Genomic DNA, 16,128 nt, shown 5'->3' with positions numbered 1-16,128 from the left:
TGTCAGACGCCTCTGGTAATGTATCACTGCATCATTCATCAAGAAACGTTGTGTGGGAAGGTGCTGGGGATGGATCATGTTGTGACCACGGTCATGAAAACTATGAACTTCATTCGAGCGCGTGGCTTGAATCACCGTCAGTTCCAGCTGTTCTTGCAGGAGATCGGCTCAGAGCATGGAGACGTGCCGTACCATACAGAAGTACGGTGGCTGAGTAGGAGTAAAGTCCTCAAACGATTTTTTGAACTTAGGGAAGATATTGCTCTTTTCATGCTAAGTAAAGGAAAATTCGTGTCTGAACTGTCAGATCCCAACTGGCTGTGTGACTTTGCTATGTTATGTGACATAACCGAGCATCTCGCCCAACTGAATCAGAAGCTGCAGGGACATAGACAAGTCATTATGCAGATGTCCGACATGATCATGGCTTTCCAGCGTAAACATAATCTGTGGATGTGCCAAGTCAAACAGGACAATCTTGCTCACGTTCCTGTTTGTCAAAGCATTTCAGCCTCATTTCCCAGTGTTTTTTCATGTGCTCAGTTGGCTACCAAAGTGAGCCGATTAATAAATGAGTTTGATCGGCGCTTCTCTGACTTTTAAGCGCAGCACTCAGACTTTGCCATCTTTGCCGATCCTTTCACCACTGACATCTGCACTGCACCCCAGCACCTTCAGATGGAGTTAATCGGGCTTCAAAGCAATCGTAGCCTGAAAGCAAAGTTCAAGGATGTTGCGATCCAGGACTTTTACCGTAAAATACCCCCTGGTTCAATGCCACAGCTTTGACGTCATGCAGCCCGTGTTCTATCTATGTTTGGGAGCACCTATCTGTGCGAACAGATGTTTTCAATAATGAATCTAAACAAAAACAAGCATAGATCACGTATCACTGATGAGAACCTCCATGCTGTTCTATGGATTGCTTCAGCACAAGACCTAAAACCAGACATTGACACACTGGCTACGGAAAAACGGTGTCAAAGATCCAGCCAGAAAATGCATAAGTAAGCATTTTTAAAAACCTAATATATAATAAAATGTATTTCAACCAAAAAGAAGAATAGTTAAACTGTGCAATTTAATGATTGTGCTGACATTTTGTTATTTTTAGAACATGATCAATGGATTATGATGGAGGAGAGGGGATCCACTCTGTGTGTTCCAGGACAGTCAGCATCTTCTCATGAACTTCACCTAAAAACTTGAGACAATATAGTTGTGAATTGAGACAACCCTGATTTTGTTATTTTGAGTTATTTACAAATATAACTTTATATGTGTAGTAATGCATTTAGTGTTTATAGGTTTATATGTTTATGCAGACAAATCTGCAAGGCTATATGCAGCCATTTGTTTTTGTGAAATGCTACATCTGTCACATATGTTCTTAACAGCTCACAATTGTTGGTTGTACTTATTCTGTTATTTTGCCCCTCCTAGCTCTGACAAAAAGGATTTGAACAAAGTTATTATCATAACTGATGTTAGATGTTGTTTTTCTATTATTATTCACTTGGATAGATTGATCATTGATTGATGGAGTAATGTGGGTTTCTTAACTTGACAAAGTAAATTTTTTATGTTATATTAACAGAGCCACTAGCAACTTTTTTTTTACATTTATGCAAATGCATATGTAATATTTGTGATTTGAATAAATAATAAATTCAGAGTTAATTAACATTTAGGAGTAGTTACATTTGATTACATTTATACTGTCATACAGTTACATGTGGCCCTTTGAGGGCAACCATTACGCTGACGTGGCCCTCGGTGAAAATGAGTTTGACACCCCTGCTCTATAGTTTCAATTAAAAACAAACTATATGGTAAGAAAAATAAAGGACTTTGTTTTTGACCAGTCACTTAACTTTTTCATTACAACTAATGATTTATAGCAACAGTAAAATTTAGCATAAACCTGAAAGTTTGAAATGCAAATAGTCTCTTTTTGACTACACAAAATTACCTGGAAAAAAAAAAAGGTATTCTTCGGTGTTCTTTTGTCTCTGCAAATTTGTGGACAGTCCTGCATTCAGTCTTCATCCAGATAAGAAAGATGATGAGGAGCAAAAGAAGAAAAAGACAAAGCAAACAAGAAAGGGAAGGAGGGGTAGGGGAGGGGAGTAGAGGGGAGTAAAATGTTTTATATCAAATGAACAAGCAAGGAGGCAGATGAGACAATAGATCATAAAGGCTACTGCTCTGGCACAATTAGGTCACAAAGGTGCTTCTCTGAGGCATTACAGTTGTCATCCAACAACTCAAGTCAGGGATCTCATAAGTCAATATGTTTATATAAAGCAGAGTAGCAAGCCTTATTGGAATATAATGCTAAGTGTCAAATCCAAATTAGAGCTTTAAAAGGACCCAAAGAACTGGAAAATAAGTGAACAAAGGAAAATTTACAAAATTATAAAGTTAAATCATATTATTCTGCTTAGTATTTTTCTCCTAGGGATGTTCACTTGTGCTACATTTATGCTATGTGTTTGAAGATAGAGTTTTAAAGGCAAATCTAACAACTGGAGACAAAACAATTTATTCTTATCAACTGAAAATGAAATAAATTAATTTGGACTAATATCTTTTACCACCTCAAATACTTTAACATGAGAAAATAAGACAACTTCTATTGGTTGAGGAATATATTATACATACAAAAACTTCAATATTTGTACTTGGAACACATGTAAGGTTCTTATCTTGATTAAAACTGTAAATCAGATGGAATCTGTATTCTTCCTGAAAACAGAGGTGCCTACACAAGCAGGCAAAAGCCCCACCTCAGCATTTCAAATCATTTCTGGTCCCACATTTGAGGTATATCCCCCAATTCCCAGAGCACCTTTTCTAGAAATACAAAGACCAAATAAGAAAAAAAATTACACCCCCCCCCATACTTTCAAAATAAATGTCCTGTTACCAGTCAATATTCATACTGTGAGAGAAGGCAATGGCAAACTATTCTTATATTTTTTACTAAATATCACATGGATAAAAATTATTGACAATTCACAGAGAAAATCTATATGGTTGCTAACAGTCAACAACTTGATGGAATATATTCAATCAATTATCCAGAGTCGCATATTTGAGATGGGCAGTCACATAAGTTGAAATATAAACAAATAAATTTGATGGGTTCATTTCATAAAACCGCAGCTGCTCTTATATGTATAAGACCAAATTGACATATTTATTAATATTTCATTATTTCATTGTTGAGAAAAGGGTTTAGCTAACTCTTTCTGAAGAACTAAGGAATTCTCCAGTGAAATATGCTTGGCCACATACTATACCAGCTTCAGATTAGAATTCCAATAGCATATAAACAGAATATTAAATAATACATGTCTGGGCAATTCAGGTATTTATTTCTTCTTTGCTGGATGATTTCAAATTAGAAAGTTAAGTAACCTTACTTCTCCTGGCGCCTCTCTTTTCCCAGTAAGGTTCTCTGGTATTCAGGGTTGAAAAGTTCCAAGTATTTGAACAGTGATATCATATGTACAGATAGAATTCCCTGGACAGATAATGAAGGAATTTTAACTCATTTGGGAATATCATGGGAGTGTAGAAAATACACTCTTAATTATCTTTAATCACCACTCTCAAAGAAGAAATTTGTAGGATACTGTTACACTATGGTCTTCCACATTTCTATGCACAGAGATATGGAAAACTGAACTACCCACTGGTAAATGTGATTTCTGTATTAGGGCTGTAATGATAGAGACAGGCACAAAAGTGCTTTAACACAGGGGTCCCCAACCACCAGTCCGTGGACCGGTACCGGTCCGTGGAACAAGTCCTACCGGGCCGCTGGTTTGCTGGGCGCCGCCATAGCTTTTTGATGAAAAAAGTGCTTCCGGTGAGCTTTTCCAGGTAGAAAGCTTACTATAATTGCTTCCAGTGCAGTACACACAGACCACCAGACAGATTAACCAGGAAGCCTTACAAAGCAAGTTCATGCCAATGTGTTTTACAGAGCATCTCTCTGGGACCTTTTGCACATATAATGCAAGTTCAATTTACCTGATCTCAATAAATGGATTTTACATCTGAAGAAATGCTCCACAAAGATTAACTACATTTGTGTTCACAATGTGACTAAACAAATATTATTTACAAAACAAAAATCTAAAATTTTGGAAATGAAACAAACCATTGCAGCTAACATACTTTTCAATTAAATAATCATCTGGAAAGAATGGCATCAAATTAATTTGCTAAAATGAAGTTAAGATAGTATATTATTTCCACTAAATTCCTGGAATCCAGGTGAATGGCAGCTTGAATTTGACTAAGAAAAATGAATATTTCCAGATTTGATAAAGACAGCAATTTTTGAAAGGTGAATTTCCTTTTTTAATTTTGTATATTAAATAGCGTTTAATATTTGACACCTATCTTCTTAATTAATGCTTTAATTGCAACATTCTAAATGAAATATTGTTATTGCATCAAATTAAGCAATTCAGCACCTGTTCATTGCAGCTGTATCAGTATTAAGAAAGCTGTACAATACATTACAATCATAAAAATAAAAAAGACAATCTAAGGTAGTGAACATAAATGGCGTTAAAAATCAAGTTTACATTGCTGCAAACAAAACATTTCCAAGTTAGTCAATTTTAAATAAACTATTTGTAACATACAAAACAAGAGGTAGCAGAATTTTAGATGCATGTTTTTAATTTATTTTAATTTTAGATGCATGTTTTTAATTTAGATGCATGTTTTTAAAAGGAGCAACAAAGACCGCGTGTGTTTCAGCAGCTTTCACAAATGCCATCTCAGTTCACAGTATGTATTTTGCATTTAAATAAGAAAGGATCTCAAGTTCACATTGTAGCTTCTGATAGGCTAATGTTACCTTTTTATCTTTCAGCAAAAAGCTTTGGGGAGATGAACAGCAGCGTCCAAGAAAAATTATCTTGAGTATACAGTATTATGTTCTGCAAATTGGAAAATATCTAATTTTTGAACTTAGAAAGTATCAAAATATTTCATCCTAATGCTCAATCAACTTCATTCAGAATTAAATCCTACTTACATTGATATTTCCTAACAATTAGTAATTTGGATTCAGAGTTCTAGCTTCCAGGCAGTGTTTTTCTGTTCAATTGTGTCCAATTCTTAAGGACTGCCTGAGCAAGTTCCTGATGTTTTCTTGGCAAGGTTTTTTAGAAGTGGCTTGCCATTGTCATTTCCTACAGCTGACAGAAAGTGACTGGCCCAAGGTCACACTTCATGCCTAAAGCAGAATTAGAACACACAGTTCTCCTGTTTTCTAACCTAGCTAGTGTTTTAGCTGTGACAAAAAGACAGTAACAGAACTTCTGCTATCATGAAAAATGGATGTTACCTAGTCAGATAATAAAATGTTGGCAAGCAAATAACCAAGCTCAGAGAGTACCAAAGACTGCACAGTTCAATCCTGAGCTCCGTATACTGTATATTCTCTTCTATTCATAAAATTGTTTAGGTTTTGGTGAATAAACTGGAAGGATAAACCACAAACCATGATTTACAGGCCACAATAGTTATGTTCAAATAAAATATTGACTTAAAACCAAAGTTCAGTCTTGATTATCACATGTAAATATAGTCACAGGCTCATGGGAGTCTGCAGTGTCAAGCACATGGTTTTGATGGTATAACATATTATACACCATATTTTCAAAACCCCTGTATGATTGGCATAAAAATACACAAACTCCATCCTAAAGATTTTTAGGAAAAGTAAAAACTAGTTTAATATTCTATGTAGTTTTACGGGGCAAAACCTATACCTGGTAAATTATGCAGATAACTGCATATCTAAAAGGGCTGTTGTAGAGTTTTTTTAAAAAGCTGTTGCCCTTTTTTCTGACAAAAGCAATCAAAATGAAAGAACCTGGAGCAATTTTCAGAGAATAGTTATAATTTTAATTGACCAAAAAGAATAATTACAATCTTAGTATAGTGCAGAAAAGAGAAAGGATTAGGGGAAAGAAAAGACCCTGGTTGCTATAGGGAAAGGACACCACTGCTATTGGGAGATAGAGAAAGTCATGGGAAGATTTTGGGGGAGGTGGATAAGATATGCTTCATTTGAGTATTAGCAAAAGCTGTCTGGAGAGAAGAAAGATACTGGGAAAATAATGAGCAGGTGAATAGGATATGCAGTGCGGGGAGTAAGTGAACCTCCGCCCTCCCTAAAGATACCAGAGTATCAATTTTCCTGAGACTACATGGCTACTATAGGAGTCCACGATTTGCTTAAGGAGCAGCCAACAGATACAAAGGTGTTCATGATGGATGCCAGCCTCTTTGCTTTGTTCAGATCCCAATACTGTGCATCATTACTTCCAGTCCAGCTTTTGTATTGACCAAAAGCACTGCTACCTGGCTTTAATTTCAGCTTCTTCATTCTCATGTTTTATTTAACATATAATTTATTTATTTAATTTATATTGCCGCCTATTCACCCATGGCGACTTGAGGCACTTACACAATATAAAATCATATTTGAAACAAATAAAAATAAAAAACAAAAAGAATCAAATACGTTAGTAAAGTACAATAGAACAAAAAAAATTTGGGTGGGGTGGGGGAAATCACTCCCCAACACCCACCCCATAACAGCAGATCACACTAGCCATCTGATGGGCTCCATCCCTCTCCGGGATAATATTCAAATCTGTCAATTGTTTTGGGATTTTAGTGACTTAAGATATTTGCATAGCTGTCCACCTCACTTGCATGTGAATGTGGCCCAATAAACAATTTAAATACAAGCTAAATAATCATATAATCCAACCACTGAATTTAAAAACTAAATACCTCACTCCAAAGTTGGAACAATACCTAACCCTAAAAGATATCCTAGAACCTAGATCATTATGGCAGATTGTAACAAAATTTCCCAGTAGTGCAGATAATCTATTAACAGAGTTTTAAATAGGTAAAGCAGGGACAGACTGTCACAAATGAGAAATTAAGTGGAAATTAGGAACAATGACCTGCAAAATTATTACCCTGGATATTACTTTGAAAAGCCTTGCCCCGTGCACCTCTTTTCGCAACGAAATCCAATTTATCTCATCCTTGCAAGCAAGAATGGAAAGAAATACACCCTATTTCTGCAATTGTCACTCAATTTACTTGGGAAGCAGGACCGATTTGAACACACCAAAACGAACTCGCGAGTAAACAACTGTCCAAAGATGGTGGGACGGGGAATTTCGCTTACCATCAAAATTCTGTCTTTGGTTTCGCTGCAACAAAACAAATCCGGGATTTCTTTTAAGCCGATCGAGCCTCAACAAACCGCAGCCCTTTTTTTCTCCATTTCTCCTTTTGTACTGCTGTTTTAATCCTAGTATTCACCTTTTGGGGAGTATATTCCGCCGAGTTTGACGGGCTTACACCACAGAGAGCAGCTCCCTAATTTTGCATAACCAGGGAAAGTAGCCAAGGAGTCGCGCACAGCAGCTCCACCGAAGCCACGACGGATAATTCGGAGTGCAAAGAAGCGCCGTACAATAATATATACTATATATATATATTCCTACGCAGAAAAACCTTTCACCCTCTCTGTGCCCTACTAGTCCTTTTGCCCGAGCCGCCACCTCCCAGCTCCTTCTCACAGCCCGACCAAGACTCGTAACACGCCCACGTCCGCTCGAAAATAACCGCCGCTCTATTCAAACTCCGACATCCGCTTACGTCACAAATCGAGGCATGAATGGAAGAAAAGAGCCCCGCCCCCTTTCTCCGTTGTAAGCTACATCCATTGAGCCGATTTTCTACTGCGCTGGTCTGAATAGATTTCTTGGAGCGGAGGGAGGGGCTGGGGGTGGCGAGGAATTATTTGATTGGATGATTGGCTGCTATTGTCGGGAGGGGGAAAGAGGCTAGGCTAATTTTCCGTCTCTCTCCGTTAAGCTTTTCGGGAAGGGGTGGAATTTTTCAGCCATGTGAATTTGTCAGCCGGGAAAACCGTGGGTCTTTGCCGGAGTTTGAGCCTTGCCTCCACAAAGGAACGGTATTCAGTATGTGAAGTTGGCAGAATCGTCCATGATTCAAATCCTCATCGCTCCGGGATCTTTAAATAAGCAACCTTCAACACAATAGAATGATCTGGAAGGGACCTTGGAGGTATTCTACTCCAGCCCCTTGCTCAAGCAGGAGAACCTATATACCGTATAGAACACGTTTATTTGGGAGTAGCCTCCTTGTGTGAACTCAGCCCATGTTTGTTGGAAGAGGTAGATACAGTGTAAGGGCTTATTCAGCGAGATCCTGTCTCCCCAGCCACTCGTAAAAACCCATTGATTATAGTGAGGCTTATTTTAAATAGCAAAGAATTGCAGCCTTCCATTATAATCCTGAATCTTTATGCCAGTTTTGCTAAAATTAATTTGTGTCCTGCCTTTTACTGGGTATTATTTTTTTACAAATAAAGTGGCAAACATATCCAACACAGCTTTGTCCTATTCCCCCCACATCAACGACTCAGGTGGTCTGACAAAGTCAAGTTAATTAAATTTAATGGATATTATTGTAATAAACCATTGCGGTAATGAGTTCTCAATGTAACTGTAGTATATACTAACATACTCCACTTGAAAGATAGTGAGGAGGCAGTTATCAGAGAAACTAGGCTTAAGTCCATTCCAAGAAACTAATTTGAGAAAAGATTCAAAGGGAGGGAGGAGAGAAACACATTCAGACTTGCAAGCATCTGTAACTATAGATAATGTAATACAAGTGGTTTTAAACCTATGTGATAGTGTTTCTTAAGTCTGATTTACCCTATAGAGCTGACACCAATAGAAGACATTGTTTTATGGAAGCATGCCCAGTCTGTTGGCTCTCATGAGATGGGTACTTTCAATTGGAATTGGGTGGTTATGCAAGTAAACTCACTATGCCAAGAAGATATTTAATGGTGATAATATAGTGATGCTCAGCACATTGAATTATACCTGGTAGTCAGTGCAGGTTGACTGATTAACAGGTTATGCACAACTGAGATGGTGGAAAATGGCAGTATGTCTGCTCCCATTACTTTTTTTTAAGCATAGTGTCTCAGGCAAACTTAATTGTAGTAACAAATTATAATATAAATTGAGCAGCACAAAATATAGGCATAGAAAGTGCTGGTCCACCTGAAAACATAATGGATCTGGTGCTAGACCTCTTGCAATTTGCCTACTGTGCAAATAGATGAGCCGATGATGCTGTCAATATGGCACTGAATTACATCTTCAATCCCCAAAGACTTATGCAAGGGTCCTTTTTGTAGACTTCAGCTCAGTATTCAACACCATCATTCCAGAAATCCTTATCTATAAACTGACTCAGCTAGCTGTGCCTGACCACACTTACAGATGGATTATAAGCTTTCTAACAGATAGGAAGCAGCAGGTGAATCTTGGTAAGATCTTATGATTAATGATTGTAACTATGATTTATGTTCTATGACCTATCACTTTGTTGCACTGGAGACAAATTGTGTTTCCAATCACACTTAGCCAATAAAGAATTCTATCCTATCAAGAAAAAAAACAACTATAATGATATTTGAAGAATGAAAAGAAATATACAGCTGAAGGAAATGTCTCTTTTCTCTTAGGTAGACAATTTCCACATAAAAGGATATTTGGTAGGAAAAAAAACAAATATTTTTCTGCCTAGACATTTGGATAAGGATTCTGTCACAATACAATATTTATGTTCTCTTGGGCCTTCTAATTCGTTTAAAAAAGAGCCAACTGCAAGAAATATTTCAGTTAATATTTCTGCTAAGGTGTTTTTCGGAGCTAAAGGTTATTTGTTGGCTCTGCATCAGGGGTGAGGTTTCGGTGACCATTTTGCCCCACCCACTCACCCCTGCTCTTTCCTGTGCTTTATTTCGTTTGTTCAGAGCACAGCTGATTCGCATGGCAGAGCAGTTTGCCATGCCTCACCTGTTTTATTCACAGGGGCTGCAGTAGAAGGTAAGTATTAGAGCTGAAAATGGGCTTTTTTTTTAATGCTGTGTGCGCACGCAAAGCGCATGCTCCCCGAACCGGTAGTTACATTGGTTGAATCGCAGCACTTCTCTCATTACTCAGTGATTTTCACCTTAGACTCATACATTGTGCTAAAAAATGATTTGTTTCATTTTGGTTTACTCAATAGGAAATCCTTTCATATTCCTGAACCATCTGAAGGATGTTCATCCCAAAACACATAGCTAAATGTGTAACCAGGACCTCAGTGATTGAGAATCTCCATAGATATTTGCTTGAATGAATGAAGTCTTTAGAAATATAATGTCTTGTTGGAAGAAATATCCTTCTGGGTTCAGTTCCAAGTGGGGAAGAAAGACACTGGAAACATGGTGAAGGCTTGGAAAGATGGTTTAATGGTGGACAAGACCACATGGCCTGGAGATCCTGGGTGAAAAGGGAAAGGATGCTGAGAGTGCCTGGGTTTGATGCCCTCTGTTGGGCTTTGAATTTGAGCTTGTGTTCTGATTGGTTGTCAGACTCCCATGGGGCCACGCAGGGGTAACTCTATAGGTTATCTTTTGAGTCCCAAGCTTGACTGACTCTTGCTGGGTGATGATGTAATAAAAGGGCTTTTAGTAATTCCTATTATGGCTCTCACTGAAGGAGGTAGATCTTTCTTATGTAGAATAGACTGCCCCAGGCCGTAATGGCCCATTAACAAAGGTGGGAGGGCTGAGTTTCTGCCTCTCTGAGTTTCTACTTCTCTTTTAGGGGAAATATTCTGCCTTTTTTGTATATCCTAAAATATTTCATTTTCCTAGGAGAGGGGTGGGTTTTAATTTCCAACATACTATATATTAAGATAGTGCCACATTTATTGGACTTCCGGTTTGTCGGCTTCGGCGAGCGGCAGGGATTTGCGAAGCTGCGCGATCCCTGCCGCGCTAGCCGTTTTGGGGCTCCGACCCAGCGGTACGGGCTAGGCTGCCTGCAGGGGCAGCTGAAGGTAGGGGATCCGGAGAAGGGTTTGGGGTGCTGCAGACTCCCTCCTGGCCGGCAGAACTCCCTTTTCCCAGGACGTGCAGCGGCGGTCTGTAATGGCCGCCACAAAGAAGCTGGCAGCCGGGTAAGAATGCGCAGGAGGAAGTGGAGAAAGTGATTGAGAGGAGAAAGTTTTTCTTGGCTCCTAGGACTCTAAGACATATCTAATAAAATTCCTGAAAAGTATGACTTTCTGAATAATACCTGCCAGAAGAGGAAAAAAGCGGCTGTGAAGGTGCTGAAAGGATAGCTTTCCCTCTTTCCTACGGAATAAATAACTGGATATTAAGAAACCTATTTCTTTTAGGTGAAAATTGGTTTTAAGCGATGAGTGGGAAGAGAGAGGATTAAAAGAAAACATTTGTATGCTAAGATTTGTTGGAGCAGATGCCTTAAGGATTTGAAGACTAGAATATATTGCAATAAGATTTTAAACAGATTTGGACTTTCTTTCTCTTGGATTGATATTGCCCCAGAAGGAGAAAGTGAGAATTCTGCCTTGGTTTGGACTGACTGATAACTTTGGGACTGTTTTTTTTTTTTTTCTTTTGAATATTCTGGTTGTTGTAAGAAGAAAGAAGGGGAAAAGAAAAGAAAAGATTTATAATGGCTCTTTCTGTTGAGGAACTAAGAAAAGAATATGAACAAGCAAAAAAAAATGGTAAAGATGGTGTGGAAGAAGCTTTCCTTTTCTTAGAAATGGCGCTTATTAATTATCAACAAACATTACAACAGATGAAGACAGCAGAGGAACAAGAAAGAAAGAAAGGAGCCATCTTTAATGAATCTCAGAACTTGATCCAGAAAGAAAGAAGAGAGAAAGAAAAGAAAAGAAGAGAAAAGAAGAAAATTAAAGGACTTAAGGACTTAAGATCTAAAAAAACATTTAAGAAAGGGAAAAATAAGGTGCAAAACCAATATGATGATAGTAAACAAAAGGGAAAAGGAATACGACAGAGAAGGGAAGCTGGCAAGGCAGAGGCTAGAAGAAGGGGGTAGAAAGGTTTGTTGGGAGAAGAAAGAAAGGGAAAAGGTGGAGAAAAGCTACAATGTCTTGAAATTAAATGAAAAAAAGAAACTTTTTTTGGATAATGGATAAAGTATAATTTAAAAAAAAAAAGATTTTGCAAGGTACATAAGATGAGATGGTAGTATTGTAATGATTTAAGAGTTGATAAGAGATTAAAATGTTAAAATGTTTAAAAATGATTGGCTTTAAAACTTAATAATAGGGGAGGTTTAGAATATTGTTTTAATTAAAGAGTTTAATAAGACTATGGTATTGATGTTATTATAAAATTTTTATTATAGTATCTTTTTTTAATATTTGGATTTATTGTCTAATTATGTACTTAATTATGTTGGATGTATTAGTTAGACAGAATGTACCAAGCAAAATCGGATTGGGTATTAGATATTATTTTAAAGATTAATTTGATTAACTTAGGGGAGATAGAAAGGCATCATACTCTGATTAATGATTTCAGGAGAAACTTATTTTCTTTTTTTTTTATAAGGAATGAGACAAAGGGATGATAAAAATGGACAAAAGATATAAATATAATGATTCAAATTAAGATGATTAATTAAGATAGAAGTAAGAAGTGTGAAACATGTGGGGAAGTTAATATAGAAGGCTTAGAATGGTAAATAAAATAAGTAATGATATGTAAGATGAGCATGAATATAATTGAAGTCCATGAAGAGAGAGACACCTGGGTCCAAGTTACTTTCCAAAAAGATTTTTTTTATGTTTTGTGTGTTGTGTGTATATGTCTTTTTGGGGGGAGAATTAGTTAAAAATTGTAGAAATATAGATTGAGAATAATGGTAACTAAGTCAGAAAGAAACAGATGAAATAATAATAATGATATTGAATAAGAGTAAAGAGAAGTAAAGAGAAATTGAATAAGAGGTTTTGGTATGTTGTATGGAAATGGTTTAAAACAGAATTATAATTTATCTGACTTGTTAAATTGACAATGAAAAAAGGTTTAAACATGTAATGAACAATGACAATTTGTGTGTTTTAAAAATTAATAAAACTTGTTTTAAATAAGATAGTGCCACATTTACTAGAGCCTCTTGACTGTTTTGCCTAATTTAAAGCGTGTTGGAAACAATCTTTAAGTTGAAAACTGTCTAAAATAATTTGTTTTCCTATACTTAAACTTGTACTACTAGACTTATTCCCAAGTGTGTCTAGGACACAACCTAGATGTTTATTTAATCTGTTCACTACATTTCTTACTGCCACACCTGACTATAAATACACGATCTATTTATGGTGCAAGAATGGATAAGCTACTTAGTGATTTTACCTCTTGAGGGTGAACTTGCAAAGGAAATTGATTGGGGATTATTTTGCAGTGAAAACGATTATTTTGCCAGGAAAAATAAAGCTTTAGAGTAAATGGGTCTATTTATAAAATGCTGGCTGATGAACTATTTTTTAAAAATAAACACATAAAAATATTTACAAGATAATGGGTTTATTAGGACTAAGTAGAAAGTTAATCAGTCCTCAGTTCTTTTGGAATGGATATATTAGTAAACAAAAAATCACAAATGGGCCATGATGTAATTTCAAAAAATGTAAATTAAAATAGATCCATTATTTCATGGACCATCGAATGACTACGGGGTGTTTAACATCAGAGTTGGAAGGGACCTTGGAGGTCTTCTAGTCTAACCCCTTGCTCAAGCAGGAGACCCTCTACTGTTTCAGGCTCATGGCTGTCCAGTCTCTTCTTAAAAGCCTCCAGTGATGGTGCACCCATAATTTTTGAATGTAAGCCGTTCCATTAGTTTATTGTTCCCATGTCAGGAAGTTTCTCCTGAGCTCTGAGATACTTCCCTTCTTGGTTAGTTTCCATCTATTGCTTCTTGTCTTGCCTTCTGGTGCTTTGGAAAATAGGTTGACCCATTCTTCTTTGTGGCAGCTCCTTAGATATTGGAACACTGCTATTATGTCATCCCTAGTCTTTTTTATTAGATATACTCAATTCCTGCAACTGTTCTTCATATGCTAAAGCCTCCAGCCCTCTAATCATCTTTGCTACTCTTTTCTGCACTCTTTCCAGAGTTCTGTTTCTCTCCCAGCTAGTGATTGTTCAGCACATTAGAAAGAAAATCAGTAAAAACAAACTAGTGAGCTAGTAATTTGTATATGTTTATTTCAAAGAACAGTAGAGGATGCCTCCATGAATAATATGATATGAAGATCTCTTTTAAAGTATTATGTTCACAAGTTTACTTTCAGAGAGCGATGTGCTTGCCGTGGTTTATTTTATCCATTCATTTCCATAATGGTGTCATATGGCAATGACATGTTCGCCTTTATGTAATGGCTCCCCTTTTGTGAAGCCCAAAGTATGTGGGGAGTTCTCATGTCAGCCTAGATGATTCATAAGGCAGAGTAGGCTGTGTGCCCTATATCAATGCAAGTATATAATCAGTACCTGTAACTTAAATCATTCTTGACTCCCACTGGTGAAAAAATATGACAATAAATCTATTCTTACTATGATTTTGCTCCATTGAAAATAATTACATATGGCTAAAAAGCCCCATAGCTTAAAGTATTACCTTCACCCCATATCAAAAACTTTTTGTTCTCCTTAGGCAGTTTGCTAGAAAAAGAATAAGCCCATTTCTGAATAGCAAAGTATGTAATTTTTTTCACAGCAATATAATATGGCCAAAAAAGGAGGCAAGACTTGATTTGATTAGTTAATTGAAGGTCCTATAAATGTCAGCAGTGAATTTCTGCAAACCTGCTCTTTGATTCAGAGACCATTTTCATAATGAAGTATAGTTAAGTAATATATTACATGAACACGTATGCACACACACTCAATTTTCAAACAAAAGTTCGTATTCTACTAAAGACACTCCACAGAAATATATTTATTTCTAGATTCAGTCTATGCTATAGGTAATTACAGGATTAGGAGGTCACAGGCATAATGACATCATCATGCAAATAACAAATATGTAATCTATACAAGCCCATGGTCTAGACCAGGGTTGTCAAATTCACATCGTCATAGCGTTGTCACATCATGTATCACAACTTTTCCCCCCTTCGCTAAACCGTACGTGGGCATGGCCAGCACATGATGCATCTGGCCTGCGGGCTAAGAGTTTGACAGCCCTGATCTAGACCTTACACTTAATTGTGTTGTTCTTTTGGAATGGAATGATTAGCCTGACTGTTTGGTAATTAGATGGGACTAGTTACACAGATTTGTATTTTCTCCTTAGGAATATTTTTCTGTCATTATGAATTTGATGATTTGCTAAAACTGACCTTAAAGTTTATGTCTTTAAACAGTTCTATTATTGATTCCAACCACTCTTTAGCATTAGTCAGTAAGAAAAGGATAATAAGAGTTTTAATTCAAAAACAAGGGGAAAAACACGGTTTCCCCTCTTCTGTTCTACTGAAAAAAGTGAAATGTTCACATCCTAAAATTGTTCATTAGAATTAGAATTAGAATTCTTTTATTGGCCAAGTGTGATTGGACACACAAGGAATTTGTCTTGGTGCAAATGCTCTCTGTATACATAAAATAAAAGATACATTTATCTAAAATTGTTCATTTATTTTAAAATGATTTTTCGTGTCATTTTAAAAAAATGATGCAGGGCTTATCTTTAAGCTTTTGTTTAGCTGCAGAGCCAGGTAGATGGCAGCATTTAGCTAACCGTGGCTGATTTTAAAAAGCTGACTAGTATGTGAATGGGAAACCACTGAGAAATCCTCAAACTATAGGGTAGATTGGAAAACAGAACAAAACAAAGCAAAACAAAATCAGTGGCAAACAAATTTCATGGAAACTCAATGCATGTGTCTGTACTGTCACTGAAAGTCAGGCTCAGCTTGAGACTATGAGGTTTGGTTGCAGTGGAGAGTAGTTAAAACGTTGTGCTGAAAATTCCGTGCAGTATGTTAAAGTATTTTGATATCCATGCACAAATGCCTTTTCATGCTTAAGAACCAAGAAAGATATGCTCTGATCAAGAGAGGGAGATTTCATATGAAGCAGGCTTTATTACTCCCCAGATTATGAATGAAGGCCATTAATGGAAT

At 36.8% G+C, this 16,128-nt stretch overlaps 1 protein-coding gene across 1 annotated transcript in view; it reads right to left on the bottom strand.

Moving 5' to 3' along the window:
- Positions 1 to 7,348, bottom strand: part of G2E3 (G2/M-phase specific E3 ubiquitin protein ligase) — a 40,249-nt gene extending 32,901 nt beyond the window's left edge. The window contains exon 1 of the mRNA XM_087951780.1: positions 7,244 to 7,348. The gene's annotated coding sequence lies outside the window, so the exon portion shown is untranslated. The remainder of the gene's footprint in view (positions 1 to 7,243) is intronic.
- Positions 7,349 to 16,128: the final 8,780 nt, after the last annotated feature.

This window comes from Notechis scutatus, chromosome 1 (genome assembly GCF_049901735.1).
Source record: "Notechis scutatus isolate UNSWTSFEM ecotype Mainland chromosome 1, rNotScu1.2, whole genome shotgun sequence".
Lineage (NCBI taxonomy): Eukaryota > Metazoa > Chordata > Lepidosauria > Squamata > Elapidae > Notechis > Notechis scutatus.
This window is presented reverse-complemented; position numbering and strand designations above follow the sequence as displayed.